A 10,637-nucleotide genomic window follows, 5' to 3' on the forward strand; every position below is an offset into this window, starting at 1 on the left:
TGTGAGAATCTTAGCACAGATATACCCAATATTTTAGATTCAGTAGTCAGTACCAAACTACACAACACAAAACAAAAAAGGCAAAACTCAAATCTTAAAATTTTTGACAAAAATATTTAGATATCTCTGCTAACAAATCACATCAGATGGTTGGGCATCAGTTACCAGGGTCTGTGAAAAGAGCAACTTGTTAGCAAGGCACATTAGAAATAGATGAATGGAGAAGTAAGCTTGGTGGAAGGGTACAGGTTGGATGGGGCTAAACCCTTAACCCACCATGTGGCCAAGATGGCAAACTCAAGATGGCGAATTTCTGAAAAAATGCAAAGAAAATCTTAACAAAAAATCAAGCCTAGTTTGGCTAGCCTTTGAGAGGGATTTAGAGGGGCTCCGCAGGACCCAGCCCATGTAGCATTCTTCAGGGCAAAATCCAAAAAGTTGTAGAAAAGAAAGGGAGAGATATGGAAAGTTGGACATGAATGGCAGAGAGCAAAGTGAGCCTGAAAGTAAACAGACTTCAACCATGTACCATTGCAGAGGCAAAAATTGTCTAAATCTGACAGCAGCATAAAAATATTAGGTGTCCCGTCAATCCAGGGAGTGCAGGAAGCATTTCAGAGGGGTTTCACTGCTCAGGCATGGCTCGCAGCACCCTAATATATGTGTAGGTTAGTCAGTCTGGTGAATGAAGGAGAGCTGACCAGGCAGAAGTGGCGTCCCGACTTCCCCCATAACCCTCTAGAGAGAAATGTCCAAGCACCCAAACCAAGCATCCTGGGATCCAGAGTGACAAGCCTTTCGGCTAAAGGCCAAAGGAGCTCTTTAGCATGGCGCCACATCTGAACAGAGATTGAGAAACAGAGAGCCATAGAGATTAGTTTCACTCACCAGAGTAGAGAAATGGTGTGGTCGTGGATGTCAAGGCCAGCAATGATATTGGTGAAAAGTCTCGTGTGGTGTCTCAAGGCAGTTTGGTTTGCAGAAAAAAAGGGTGGTTAGGAAATTCTAACATTTCCAACTCAAAAACCCCATCCTAGACAGAGCACCATATGTAAAGTATGTTAAATAGGTAGGTTTCATTAGATAGCTGATGAAGTGAACACCACATGCTATTGTGGCAGGAAAAGAAGTTTATGTACTGAACTTCTGCCCCCACCATACATGGTGGAGAAGCATGGCTGAAAAGAAAAGGGGGAAATAAAAATTTGTATTTTTGTAAAAATTCATCTGTCTCTGCTAGGTTTTCCTTCCTTTGTGAGTAGAGTCTGGAATTATTTTTTATGATTTTTTGGATGTCTTGTATGTTTGTTGTAATTTTCCCTGTGACATCTCTGATATTATTGATTTGGGACTCCTCTCCTATTTTGTTGCTCTTGCCAGTGGTCCATCAGTTTTATTGATTTTTTTTAAAAAACAGCTTTTTGTTTTATTAATTTTACTTATAATTTTCTTAGTCTCTCATTAATTTCAGCTCTTATTTCGGTTATCTATTTCTGTCTAGCAACTTTAGGTTCAATTTTTTCTTGTTTCTCTAGTAGTTTTATTTGCATCATAAGATTGTTTAATTGGTCTATGTTTTCATGATGTGCACATGGAGAACAATAAATTTGCCCCTCAGGACTGCTTTTACTGTGTCCCATAGGTTTCTTTGTGATGTATCTTCTTTGTCATTGAATTGTAGGAACTTTTAAATTTCTTCTTTATTTTCTTCTGTGACCCATGTATTGTTCAATAGAGTGCTGTTTAATGTCCATGTGTTTAAGTTTTTTCTACTTTATGCCTTGTTATTGAGAACTACTTTGATTTCACTATGGTCAGATAGAATACAGGATATTATGTCGATCCTCTTATATTTTCCTAAATTCCTTGTATGAACTAAGAAATTATCTATTTTAGAAACAGTTAGGGGGTTGGAAAGAAAAAGACCCTGCTTGTGTGAATGCCTGTAATCCTAGCTACTCAGGAGGCTCAGATCTGTGTATTCAGGTTCAAAGCCAGCCCAGGCAGGAAAGTTTCTGAGGCTTTTCTGGGGTTGTTCAGCACCACACCCTGACTCAAGTCGGGATGTTCACTACCTTTGCCATCATGGGCTGGACTGGACTTCTTATACAAGCCAGTTTGGAGAGGTGCTGCACCCGACTAAGGGTCCAGAGTCATTCGCTGCACCTATTGATGCAGCTGCTGCTGCCGCTGAAGCTGCTGCCGCAGCTGTTGCCACTGCCCCAGCTGCTGCCACTGCAGGATCAGCTGGGCCACTTATGCAAGGAAGGCACCACAGCATGAGTCAGGTGTTAACCACTGCTGCTGCCTCGGGCTAGGCTGGGCTGCTTATGCGGGCCAGTATGGAGAGGCACAAACTGCCACAGGTCTGGAGTTGTTCACTGCAGTTGTCCCCGCCCCAGCCACTGTTGCCTCCCTGGGCTGGTACGGGATGTTCCTGTGGCTAGTGCCAAGAGGCATTGTGCCCAGAGTCTGGGTGGTTTGCCGCCACTGCCAGCTGCCACTGCTGCTCCAGGTTAGGCTAGGATGCTTACACCAGCAGGACAGAGGTGCCATGCTGTGAGTCTAGGGTCGTTCGCCACTGCTGATAGCTACTGCTGCTCCTGACTGGGTTGGGCTGATTGCAGCAGCCAGGCAGAGGCGCTGTGCCAGGGAGGGTGAGGGGATTATTTGTGCTGGCTCTGCCTTCTGAGATTTCTATTTGTATTCTCTTGGTTGGCACTGGCTCTCGGGAGTCTTCTGGGAACCTTGGGATGCTTGCAAGTGTGTGGTCCTCTGAAGGTCCAGAGCCGGGCCACTTAAGCGGCCTGGTAAGAAGCCCTACCACTTAAGCTGCTCAGTGTGGAGCCCCTTCAACAACAAGGGGTTTGGGAAGGGTCTTCCCACTTTAATGTCTGTGTAAGTTTTTCCTTTTTCTTTTTTCACTTCCTATAGCTCTCTGAGTAATCGCCCCTTTTTTGGTGGGTCACTTGGAGAAACAGAGCATTGAAATCTGTATTTGGTTAGAGAGAACTGTGGTGTTTCCCTGCTTTTCCATCGCCATCTTGACCCCTGCCACGCCTACTCTGGTGGAGTCTGCTAAGCATGGGAAACCTGCTTTCAGATCTGAGAATGGGGCTTCAAAGAGTCCTACCTCATGGAAAAGGCTGGAAAGCCCCTGGGAAAGATGTGTTGCTGTTTTTCTTTTCTTTGTTGTATAGGAGTGCCCATTAATCTTTTACTGTTCCTGCTTCTTGTTGTACTTACTCATGCTCAACCTTCCCTTATTCAAGGCTATTTCTTAATAGTGTTGACGACTCCAACATCCAATGAGTGTCCTGAGAATATGACTAACTCACCAGAGTTAAGTGCTACCCTGAAAGCCCCTCTTATGGAGGCTAGTAGACAAGTCATAAGTAAATATTAAAATATTGGGGGTTTCAAGACGTCACTTCAGCAGAAGGACTTGTTTATAAGAGATTTACAAGAAGCTGTAGGCACTGCTAGAGCAGAAAGCGTGTATGGCTACTGGAGACTTTCCTTTAATCTTAAAGCACATACAATAAACTCATATATATATCCTGTAGATAAGAAAGATGTACAGGGATATTTAGACCAAAAGCTAAATAAGATTCCTAAAAGGTTGGTAGATGAAAGGTGGCAGTGGCTTATCAGAGGAAAATGGTGGGATCCTCCATTATCTAGAGGACCCCAACGACTTCTCCCAGATCCATAACTTTTTACAGGTGTGTATGATAAGGATGGCAATTTTTGGAAAAACTACTTAGGAGAAAGAACTTCCTATTACTCTCTTTCATTCACTGAGAGACTTGCTAGATCTAGGCCTCTTTGGTGCTTACTATTAAAGAAGGAACAAGAAAGATCTTATAAGACAGTTAAGGCCTCTATAGAAAAGAGTAAACGATCATGTGAAAGGGTTACAGAAAAGACACTATGAGCTTAAATTTGATATATGGCCAGATTTAACTAAGTATACTGAATATCATGATTTTTGGCCACAAATTGTGGACCCTCTAAAGAATGGCAAAGAAGCACAATTGCTTAGAAAAGATTTAAAACGCATAAAGTACAAAACTAAACAAAAGTAATAATAAAGTACTAGAGTTCATGGCTTTCTCTTCAGCATCTTGCCCATATGCTCTGGTTAATGGTTAATAGGTGATAAACATCAAAACCAATTGAATTTCTTAAAAATAGAGGTAAATTCCTAGGTATTTTATGTTTTGTGGGGCTATTACAAATGGAGTTGCTTTCCTAATTTCAGCCACACTTTTCTCATTGTTGGCATATAGAAAAGCCATTGATTTTTGGGGGTTAATTTTATAACCTGCTACTTTCCCAAAGTTTTGAATCAGCTTGAGTAATTTGGGAGTGGAGTCTATGGGATTCTTTAAATACAAGATCATGTCATCTGCAAAGAGGGAGAGTTTTATTTCTTCTTTCCCTATTTGGATCCCCTTTATGTCTGCATCTTGTCTTATTGCTGTAGCTAGGCATTCTAATACTAGATTGAAGAGAAGTGGAGGGAGTGGGCATCCTTGTCTTGTTCCTGAGTTAAGAGGAAATGGCTTCAGTTTTTCACATTTGAGTATAATGCTGGCTGTAGGTTTGTCATATACAGCCTTTATTGTATTGAGGAATGATCCATGGATTCCTAATTTTTCCAGAACCTTCATCATAAAGGGGAGTTGGATCTTGTCAAATGCTTTTTCTGCATCTATTGAGATAACCATGTGGTTCTCATTCTTGCTCCTGTTGATGTGATGAATAATATTAATTGATTTGCGTATATTGAACCAGCTTTGCATCCCTGAAATGAATCCTGTTTGATCATGGTGTATGATTTTTTGGATGAATTGTTGAAGTCGATTGGCCAAAATTTTGTTGAGAAGTTTTGCATCAATGTTCATCAAAAAATGGGTCTATAGTTCTCTTTCTTTGATGAGTCCCTGCCTGGTTTTCGGATGAGGGTTATACATCCCTAGCCATAAAAGAAATGCAAATCAAAACAACATTGAGATATCACCTCACTCCAGTTAGAACAGCAAAAATCAAGAACTCTACAACAACAGATGCTGGAGGGGATGTGGACAGAAAGGAACCTTACTTCATTGTTGGTGGGAATGTAAACTTGTTCAACCACTTTGGAAAGTAGTATGGAGGTTCCTCAAAAGACTTCACATAGATCTCCCCTATGATCCAGCAATCCCACTTTTGGGCATTTACCCAAATGTTTACAAACAAGACCACACTAAAGCTACCAGCACAACAATGTTTATTGCAGCATTATTTACAATAGCTAAGATATGGAACCAACCCAGATGACCCTCAGTAGATGAATGGATCAAGAAAATGTGGTATATATACACAATGGAATTCTATGCCTCATTCAGAAAGAATGACATTTCCCCATTTGTTAGGAAATGGAAAGGTTTGGAAAAAATTATATTAAGTGAAGTAAGCCAGGCCCAAAGAAACATAGGTCTCATGGTTTCCCTTATTTGCAATATCTAGTATAGGTATGAGTCAAGCGGAAAAGGTCAGATAATGTGATGTTAGGAAAATGAACCCTTAAATATGTATTTTAATGTTTTCGTTTCTTTCCTGCATGTGTTTCTAATGCATTTATAAGATTATTTCTTTGTTGCTTTGTATGTCCCTCTCCCACAGTGTAACCCCCGCTTTCACTATATTTGATGTCAGTATAACATGTGGAGGAGATGGGGACAAATAAGTCGTTTAAGGACTCAGGTGGACCTGTTGCAACAATGAGAAGTACAAAATGTCATGTCAAAACCAACTTTACAATGTCGGTGTGAGGGGGGAGGGGGGTATAATTGGGTGGGAGGAGGGGGGAGGCTGGGAAGGGAGGTGAAGGGTAAACAAAGGAGGAGGCTGCAATGCTTGGTAAGAAATGTATGCATTATCCTGCCCATGTAATTGTAGCCCCTCTGTACAGTATGTTCTCAAATAAAATAAAACAAAATTTAAAAAAATAGAGGTAAAGCTGAAAACAAGTGCCTATCGTCATAACTCGTCATCCAAAAAACAAGATCAGGCGACCAGCTGGTGACCACCCAAGAACAAAGCCTTGCAACAAGATTGTGTAACCTTTTGCCCTTTCTCATGGAGACTTTTGCTATAAAAGCTTGCTATCCTCTGCATTAAATCGCATTCAGCATTCACTCCTCTTGTGTGTGAGTTGTCTGTTTGCCATCTCCCCATCTATTCCAGTTCCTCCACTAGGTGTCCTCTGTCGTTCCTACAGAGCCCTCCCCTTCAGGTGCGGTTTTTCTTAGGTGAACTGTGGACGTTGGTTACCGAAGGATACGTACATAAAAGCATATGTTGTAAATCCTGCAGATTGTAGTTAGACATTTCTGTTAATATAGCCTTTCCATGTTTAGCAACCAAAGGGGGTTATCTACCCTAAATTATTTCAAAGGGATTAAATCCTTTAACATAAGGGCTACATATAGCTTGAAGGATAGCAAAGTTCAGGAGGCTTACCTAGCCATGGCCAATCTCTGTATTTAATTTAGTTAATGTTTCCTTTAAGTTCATATTCATTCTTTCTAGTCCCTTGAACTCTCAGATCTATAAATAAATGTATTATAACTTCCAATTTATTCCTAGGGTGTTAGTTAATAATTGAGAACTTGGGCCCTGAATGAAGGGGCATCTTTGGACCCCATAGGTAAAGGTAAGCCAAATCAAGAAATTATCACATGCCTCAGCTCAGCCTGAAAAAGTGTCCACAATTAGTAACAGATACCAATAACCTTACTTTCCAGGCTTTACCTCGGTGAAGCCCACTTTCCCAAATTCACCATCTGAGGTTCCTCACATATGAATTGTTTCCATACGTTCCAGCTTTTCAGCATTTACCTGTTGGAAATTACCTAAACACATTACAAAGGATTGTCAAGCTGAGGCCCCACTAGTTTTCAAACATTTATAGGCAGTGGCCTAGGGCAATTTACCAGGGTGAAAATATCTACATGTAAACTGACAGAAAGCTTGAGCCTGTATGCATTTTTCACAAGTTCAGTGTCCACATTTGCACACTTATTACTACTGTTTTTGCTTCTTCCTTTAATCTTAACGATGAGTAGCTCTAGAGACCCCACTGGTTTTAGAGTGGTCTCCCAAGCTACCTGATCAGCTCAGATGTTTCACTGTATCTTACGGTCTCTAGTTTAATTCCTGTATAGTACTCTGAACGTTGGAGAATTCTTCTATTTTATTCTGCTCCTTTCCTCTCAAACTTGCTTTCATGATCTTACTCTCCTTCTCAATGTGCTCCTTAACCTGCAAGTAATTTGACAGGGTCACAAGAGAGTTCCATTGACTGGCCAACTGCTGCTCCTTCTCACAGACCTTTTCTTGCTCTTCAACTCCTCCCTTAAGTTCACAAACGTGCTATTGAGAGGTATTTTTTCCCACCTCCATCTGTTCCATTGGGACTCGATGCTTCTGCATTACATTTAATGTGAAGGTCTCAGCAGTCTTTTTGGCCTTTTACTCTAGTGTTTTCTCTTTCTGGTTTTCCACATCAGTGTAATTTTGTGACAGATCTTTCAACTGTTTGTTTAGCTTTTCTGTTTTTCTTCCCAATGCTCTTTCCCTTTCCCCGGCATTCTCTATCAGAGCATGTGGTCCTTTAAATCTTTCTGAAGAGTAACAATCTCTTTCTTCAGCCTGATATTTTCCTCTTCACTTTTCTTGGCCTGATCTTCTATGACAGAGCACTTCCCCATCTTCTCTGCTAACTACTCTTTCCTTCTTTCTCTGTTGCCTTGAATTTCTGGTGACACTCTTCAAAGCTTATAATCAACATGTACTACACCCTAATACATTCTTGTGTCAGGTCCAGCTCCTTTTTCATGGCTATAATTTCTTAATGCAGCATCAAGATCTTTCCTTGGCCTCACTTGTGGTTAGCACGGATGGCAACATTGCTGTCCTGTGCTTCTGTTGGCCTCTGACCTGTAGTCCCCTAATTTGCCTCATGCTCACCCAGGCTAATGTACTTGAATTTCATTTGATTCTGAGTGTTTTCTAGGTTCCTTTTGAGGATTTTTTTCACATTTTTGACTCGAACAAGTTCCTAATCTATATTTTCAAATCTTTTCTTCATGTAAAATAATTCTGTTTTCTCCTGTGTGCTCTATGTGTTTTTTAACCTCTTGGTGGGTTTTGACTGGCACCTATAGGAGATTCAGTCTTTTATAAGCCTGTGTTTTGAGTTAGAAGTGGGTGAATTTTTTCTTTACCACATTTCTTTTTAAGTTCAGAGTGCTGCTTTTTAAATTGAACACAGTTGGAATTTGGGGCCCCAAGCTCCTTTGCATGTTTCTCCAGAGATATGAACACATTTTCCAGGTGGATAATGTGATTACTTACTTGTCATTTTCTGTCTTTCTCCTCCTTGGACATACCTTTTCCCAATATCAACTTTGCTTGCGATAAGCACACTGGTTTAATCCTAGAGGTTCCCTACTGCCATTTTCAAATGAATTTCACTGTCCTTGCCAAAGGTTTCTTGAACCCTATACTGGTCATCCTCCCAAAATTCAAACTCCCTTCTTAGACTCTTTTTTTCCAAGTTATCTCTGTTATCAAACACCCACTGGGCAACCATTTCCAACATAGAATACACCTTTCCCTCAAAACCTTGTAACTTTTGAAGCTTTCTTCTAATATCTGTGGCTGACTGGGTAACAAAGGCCATGTATAGGGATCTTTGATTCTCCAGGGCTTCAAGATCTATAGGCCTGTAGGTCCTATAGGCTTCTGGGAGAAGTTCCAGAAAAGCATTAGAGTACTCACTGGGAAACTGTCCCATCTCAATCAATTTAGATTGATGACTTGGCTTTCTAGCCATTGTGGTATCCCTGCTAACCAAACCTGGCAATAATTGGTAAGCACCTCCATACCTTGATCGCTGTTAGACTCAGCTTGAATAAATATCTGGAAAGAGTTGTTCCACATGGTCTGGTTCAATAGTGTGGCTACTGTGTGTTCCAAGGACCACCTTTAAGTCACTGAGCAAGATTCACTCCCTTTTCTACCAGGTGAAACACACCTGTAAAATTTGCTGACATTCATCCCAGATGTGCTTGTGTGTGAAAATTACTTCCTGTAATGAGGTAATGAGCCCCTGGTTTTATTTTTTCTGAAAAGGATGGGTTTTGCTGTTTCCAGTTATACAGGTCACTAGTTGTAAAGGGAACATATATTAGAAAGGGGGCCTGCCCACCATCTCTTCCATGTTCCTGTCTCAAGGGTAATAAGGGCAACATACCATATTGTACCACCTCAGGCTGGTACAAGTAACCACTTTTGGTATGGGAGGACTTTAGATTAGAGATGCTGATGGCAAAGAATAGGAGAGAGAGTACATCAGTGCATCTTCCTCTGAAGGATTCTGTAACCAGGGGGGAGAATATTTTTTGGATATGACAACTTTAGGCCTGTTCTCCCATCCTGAGAAAAGGAGTAAACAGAGGTGCATACAGGACACAGATAAAACTATCAGCATACACACACAGGCCAAGAGCCACAGACACTTAACCCACATGTCCCACACCATTCAATTTTGACTTCTACAGAGATCCCAGATGACAGAGAGAACATCCCAGATTGCCTCTTGAGGATGCTGCAGATGACCTCTGGAAGTTGTCACATATATCCTCCCTAGGAGGCCCTAGATGACCTCTCATGGAGGTTCCAAATGGCTTCCCAAGGAAGTGTCAGATAACCTCCAAAGGAGGCCCCACATGTCCTCTCAATGAGGCTGAGGTTACCTATTGAGTAGCTGCCAGAAGGCCACTCAAGGAGGCCACATATGAACTCCGAGAATGTTCCAGATAACCCTCTTGAGAAAGTGACAGATGACCTCCAGAGAAGGTCCTATGTACCTTCCCAGGGAAGTCCCAGATGATGTCTGAAGACAGTCAGATTTTTCATCAAGGTTACCTGAGATGACCTCCCAAAGAAGCTCCACATGACCTCAGGAGGTCATCCTAAATTGCCTCTTAAGGAATCCCCAATGACTACTTTTGAATAGGTCTCAGGTGGCCCCCTGAGGAAGCCCCAGATGACCTCTGGAGAAAGTCCAAGATGGACACTGGAGAACGCCCAAGATGACCTCCAGGGTAAGTCTCAGATAGCTTTTCAAAGAAGTTGCAGATGCACTCTTGATGAAGTTCCAGATGGCTTCCCAAGAAAGCACTACATGACCTCTCAAGGAGATTCCAGATGGCTTCCATAGGAAGCCTCACATGACCTCTTAAGGAGTTCCCAGATGGTTTCCCAAGAACGCCACAAATGACCTCTAGAGGGGTCCCAAAAACAGGCTGGGAAGCTTGCCCAGATGCAACCCTAGAGGTACCTACATGACTTTTGTCCATGTTGTTCCTCTGGAGACAAACACTCGAGGCCCTGAAGGCTGACGCTCTCACCTATGAGGCTTTTCCCCTGGGGTCAAGGCCTGATGCCATCAAAATGGATTAATCTCTGTGGGGGTCTCCAAAACTTAGGGCCTCTATTGTTCAAGAGAATCTATCGAGACACATTTAATATGATAAATGTTCTCCAAACCACCAACCCCCAAAGTTATGATATCCAAAGCT

This window comes from Dipodomys merriami, unplaced genomic scaffold (assembly GCF_024711535.1).
Source record: "Dipodomys merriami isolate MVZ:Mamm:240054 unplaced genomic scaffold, mDipMer1.0.p SCAF_808, whole genome shotgun sequence".
NCBI lineage: Eukaryota > Metazoa > Chordata > Mammalia > Rodentia > Heteromyidae > Dipodomys > Dipodomys merriami.